This window comes from Oncorhynchus mykiss, chromosome 16 (genome assembly GCF_057628025.1).
Source record: "Oncorhynchus mykiss isolate SJ-2025 chromosome 16, ASM5762802v1, whole genome shotgun sequence".
Lineage (NCBI taxonomy): Eukaryota > Metazoa > Chordata > Actinopteri > Salmoniformes > Salmonidae > Oncorhynchus > Oncorhynchus mykiss.
Window position 1 is genome coordinate 26,404,972 of NC_143037.1, and position 6,000 is coordinate 26,410,971.

Below are 6,000 nucleotides of genomic sequence, written 5' to 3' on the forward strand. Positions count from 1 at the left end.
ACCTTCCACCCAATGACAGACAACCTATTGTTTACAGTAGCCTATTATATCAGTTTACTCTTCAAGTGTAGTTATTATACAAGAGTACTACATACATTGCCTTTGGAAAGTATTCAGACCCCTTGACTTCCTTCACATTTTGTTACGTCACAGGTTTATTCTAAAATTGATTACACACACAAAAAAAATCCTCATCAATCTAAACACAATACCCCATACTGAAATTTTTGCTAGTTAATTTAAAAAATAAATAAAAAGGGAAATATCACATTTACAAAAGTATCCAGACCCTTTACTTATACTTTGTTGAAGCACCTTTGGCAGCCATTACAGCATCGAGTCTTCTTGGCACACCTGTATTTGGGGATTTTCTCTCATTCTTCTCTGCAGATCCTCTCAAGCTCCTGTCAGGTTGGATGGGGAGCGTTGCTGCACAGCTATTTTCAAATCTCTAGACATAATGGCGCCAGAGGAGATGGCCAGAGGACATGGCTGACGTTTTATGGGCTCCTAACCAAATGTTGTTATTTTGTTTGTTTCTTTTATTTTATTTGTAACTTAATTTGTACATAATGTTTCTGCCACCGTCACTTATGACTGAAAAGAGCTTCTGGATATGAGGACAGCGATTACTCACCTCATACTGGACGAAGATTTCTTCTTTAACAAGTCTGACACGGAGGATTTACGTCAGACACCCGTCAAATCAAATCAAATTGATTTATAGAGCCCTTCGTACATCAGCTGATATCTCAAAGTGCTGTACAGAAACCCAGCCTAAAACCCCAAACAGCAAGCAATGCAGGTGTAGAAGCACGGTGGCTAGGAAAAACTCCCTAGAAAGGCCAAAACCTAGGAAGAAACCTAGAGAGGAACCAGGCTATGTGGGGTGGCCAGTCCTCTTCTGGCTGTGCCGGGTGGAGATTATAACAGAACATGGTCAAGATGTTCAAATGTTCATAAATGACCAGCATGGTCGAATAATAATAAGGCAAAACAGTTGAAACTGGAGCAGCAGCACAGTCAGGTGGACTGGGGACAGCAAGGAGTCATCATGTCAGGTATTCCTGGGGCATGGTCCTAGGGCTCAGGTCCTCCAAGAGAGAGAAAGAAAGAGAGAATTAGAGAGAGCATATGTGGGATGGCCAGTCCTCTTCTGGCTGTGCCGGGTGGAGATTATAACAGAACATGGCCAAGATGTTCAAATGTTCATAAATGACCAGCATGGTCGAATAATAATAAGGCAGAACAGTCAAGGCCCAAATCCCCGTCATTCGCATGAAGAAGAGACGAAGATATCGGAGAGGTAGGTTGGGGTGCCCCGTATAGGATCTGACGGCGAGTGAGGAATCCCTCTCTACCATCAGTCCTATTAGCCAATGTGTAATCATTGGATAACAAAATGGATGAGCTCCAATCAAGACTATTCTACTAATGGGACAATAAAAACTGTAATATCTCAAGCTTCACAGAGTCATGGCTGCACGACGACATGGATAACATACAGCTGGCTGGGTTTTCAGTCCATCGGCAAGATAGAATACCTGCCTCCGGTAAGACAAGGGGTGGCGGTCTGTGTCTAATTGTAAATAACAGCTGGTGCACTAAATCTAATATTAAGGAAGTGTTAAGGTTTTGCTCATCTGAGGTAGAGTATCTCATGATAAGCTGTAGACCACACTATTTACCAAGAGAGTTTTCATCTATATTTTTCGTAGCTGTCTATTTACCACCACAAACCAATGCTGGCACTGGAAAATGCTCATCCAGAGAAGGCGCTCCTAGTGGCCGGCGACTTTAATGCAGGGAAACTTAAATCTGTTTTACCTAATTTCTACCAGCATGTTAAATGTGCAACCAGAGGAAACAACTCTAGACCACCTTTACTCCACACACAAAGATGCATACAAAGCTCTCCCTTCGTCCTCCATTTGGCAAATCTGACTATAACTCTATGCTCCTGATTCCTGCTTACAAGCAAAAACTAAAGCAAGGAGTACCAGTGACTCGCTCAATAAGGAAGTGGTCAGATGACGCAGATGCAAAACTACAGGACTGTTTTGCTAGCACAGACTGGAAAATGTTCTGGGATCCTTCCGATGGCATTGAGGACTACACCACATCAGTCACTGGCATTATCAATAAGTGCATCGATGATGTCGTCCCTACAGTAACCGTACGTACATACCCCAACCAGAAGCTATGGATTACAGGCAACATCCGCACTGAGCTAAAGGGAAGAGCTACGGCATTCAAGGAGCTCAACTCTAACCTGGATGCTTATAAGAAATCCTGCAATGCCCTCCTACGAACCATCAAACAGGCAAAGCATCAATACAGGACTAATATAGAATCATACTAAACCAGCTCCGAAGCTCGTTGGATGTGGCGTTGATTGCTAACTGTTACAGACTACCAAGGAAAACAAAGCCACGAGCTGCCCAGTGACACAAGCCTATGAGACGAGCTAAATAACTTCTATGCTCGCTTCGAGGCATGCAAAACTGAAGCATGCATGAGAGCATCAGCTGTTCCGGACGACTGTGTGATCAATCTCTCCGCAGCCGATGTGAGTAAGACCTTTAAACAGGTCAACATTCACAAGGCCGCAGGGCCAGACTAATTACCAGGACTTGTACTCTGAGCATGTACTGACCAACTGGCAAGTGTCTTCACTGACATTTTCAACCTGTCCCTGACCGAGTCTGTAATACCAACATGTTTCAAGCAGACCACCATAGTCCCTGTGCCTAAGAACACCAATGTAACCCGCATAAATGACTACCGACCCATAGCACTCATATCTTTAGCCATGAAGTGCTTCGGAAGGCTGGTCATGTATCACATCAACACCATTTTCCCAGAAACCCTAGACCCACTCTAATTTGCATCCCGCCCCAACAGATCACAGATGATGCAATCTCTATTGCACTCCACACTGCCCTTTCACACCTGGACAAAAGGATCACCTATGTGAGAATGTGATTCATTGACTACAGCTCAGCGTTCAACAACATAGTGTCCTCAAAACTCATCACTAAGCTAAGGACCCTGGGACTAAACACCTCCCGCTGCAACTGGATCTTGGACTTCCTGACGGGCCGCTCCACAGGTGGTAAGGGTAGGTAACAAAACACCTGCCACGTTGATCCTCAACACAGGGTCCCCTCAGGGGTGCGTTCTCAGTCCCATCCGGTACTCACTGTTCACCCATGACTGCATGGCCAAGCACGACTCCAACACCATCATTAAGTTTGTTGACGACACAACAGTGGTAGGCCTGATCACCGACAAGGATGAGAAAGCCTATAGGGAGGAGTTCAGAGACCTGGCAGTGTGGTGCCAGGATAACAACCTCTCCCTCAACATGATCAAGATAAAGGAGATGATTGTGGACTACAGGGAAAGGAGGACCGAGCACGCCATCATTCTCATCGACAGGGCTTTATTGGAGCAGGTTGAAAGCTTCAAGTTCCTTGGTGTCCACATCACCAACAAACTATCATGGTCCAAACACACCAAGACTTGTGAAGAGAGTACGATAATGCCTTTTCCCCCTCAGGAGACTGAAAAGATTTGTCATGGGTCCTCAGATCCTCAAGACGTTCTACAGCTGCACCATCAAGAGCATCCTGACTGGTTGCATCACCTCCTGTTATGGCAACTGCTCAGCCTTTGACCGCAGGGCACCACAATTTTTATGTTGCTCCTAAATTATTTGTTATTTTTCTTATTTATTTATTTATATATATATTTATTTATTTTACTTCAATTTATTTAAGTAAATACTTTAACACTTATTTTTCTCTTCTTAAAACTGCATTGTAAGTAAGCATTTCACTGTATTCGTTTTTTTATTTGATGTTAATTCTGGGCTCTGGCTCAAGGACATTCAGAGACTTGTCCTGAAGACACTCCTGTGTTTTCTTGTGCTTAGGGTCGTTGTCCTGTTGGAAGGTGAACCTTCGCCCCAGTCTGATGTTCTGAGCGCTCTGGTGCATGTTTTCACCAAGGTTCTATATACTTTGCTATGTTCATCTTCCCTCGATCCGGAGTAGTCTCCCAGTCCCTGCCGCAGAAAAACATCCCCACAGCATGATACTGCCACCACCATACTTCACCGTAGGGATGGTGCCAGGTGTCCTCCAGATGTGACGCTTGGCATTTAGGCCAAAGTGTTCAATATTGGTTTCATCAAACCAAAGAATTTTGTTTCTCAAGAATCTTGAGTCTTTAGGTGCCTTTGGGCAAACTCCAAGCGGGCTATCATGTTCCTTTTACTGAGGAGTGGCTTCTTCTGGCCACTCTACCATAATGGCCTGATTGGTGGAGATGGTTGTCCTTCTGGAAGGTTCTCCCATCTCCACAGAGAAACTGTAGAGATCTGTCAGAGTGACCATCGGGTTCTTGGTCACTGTTCTTGGGGACCTTCAATGCTGCAGACAATTTTTTGGTACCCTTCCCCAGATCTGTGCCTCGACACAATCTTGTCACAGGGCTGTACGGACATTTCCTTCAACCTCAAGGCTTGGTTTTTGTTCTGACATGCATTGTCAACTGTGGAACCTTATATAGACAGGTGTGAGCCTTTCCACATGTTTTACCTTTATTTAACTAGGCAAGTCATTTAAGAACAAATTCTTATTTACAATAACGGCCTACTGTGGAACAGTGGGTTAGCTGCCTTGTTCTGAGCTGACAGATTTTTACCTTGTCAGCTCAGGGATTCGATCCAGCTAACTTTCGGTTACTGGCCCAACGCTCTAAGCACTAGGCTACCTGCAGCCCCAAATCATGTCCAATCAATTGAATTTCCCACAGGTGGACTCCAATCAAGTTGTAGGAACATTTCAAGGGTGATCAATGGAATGGTGATCAATTTCAAGGGTGACCTCAGCTCAATTTCGAGCCTCCCAGCAAAAAATACTAATGTAAATAAGGTATTTCTGTTTTTTATTTGTTATGCATTTGGCAAGAATTCAAATAATCTGTATTTCGTATTGTCATTTTCGGTTATTGTGTGTAGAATGCTTTGTATTTAAAAAAACGTACCAACAAAATGTGAAAAAGTCAAGGGGTCTGAATACTTTCCGAAGGCACTGTAAAACCGCCCATCCAGGAAATTGTTCAATGAGTGCAAATCTATATTTGTAATTATAACAACACAGCATGTTGTAAGAATGTTTCAATGCTGGAATACCCCTTAAAACATTGATAATGTATTTGTGTCTATATTGTCATTACAGTTAGACAGTCAATTCAGGTTATTTTTCTCCCCCCTCCTATTTATGCTATATTGATATTTGTCAGCAAGTTGACATTGAATCATTAGAACCTGCCATGGCATGTCAGAACTCAAAAAGTAGGTTTGATTGGCTTGTTAATCAGGATTTGAATTTACATATCATTGTACTGTAGTCTGCCCGCATCAATAAACACTCACACACCAGTTAGTTGACTGTCGTCTGTGGTTAGATGACTCTGTAGTGCTTCATATTTCATAATCATACTTACAATGCTTTCAGAGAGTATTCACACCCCTTTACTTTTTCCACATTTTGTTGTTACAGACTGAATTTAACATTGATTAAATTGAGATTATGTCTCGCTGGCCGACATCGGCAGGGACTGGGAAACTGGTTAGAATTGAAGGAGTGATGGATGGCGTTAAATGCAGGGAGATTTTTGAGGGAAACCTGTTTCAGTCTTCCGGAGATTTGAGACTGGGACAGAGGTTCACCTTCCAGCAGGACAATGACCCTAAGGATACCGCTGAAGCAACACTCGAGTGGTTTAAGGGGAAACATTTACATCTCTTGGAATCCCAGACCTCAATCCAATTGAGAATCTGTAGTATGACTTAAAGATTGCTGTACACCAGCGGAACCCATCCAACTTGAAGGAGCTGGAGCAGTTTTGCCTTGTTAGACTGTGCAAAAATCCCAGTGGCTAGATGTGCCAAGCTTAACAAGCGAGTCGGAGTCTGAGGCCGAGCCTTCT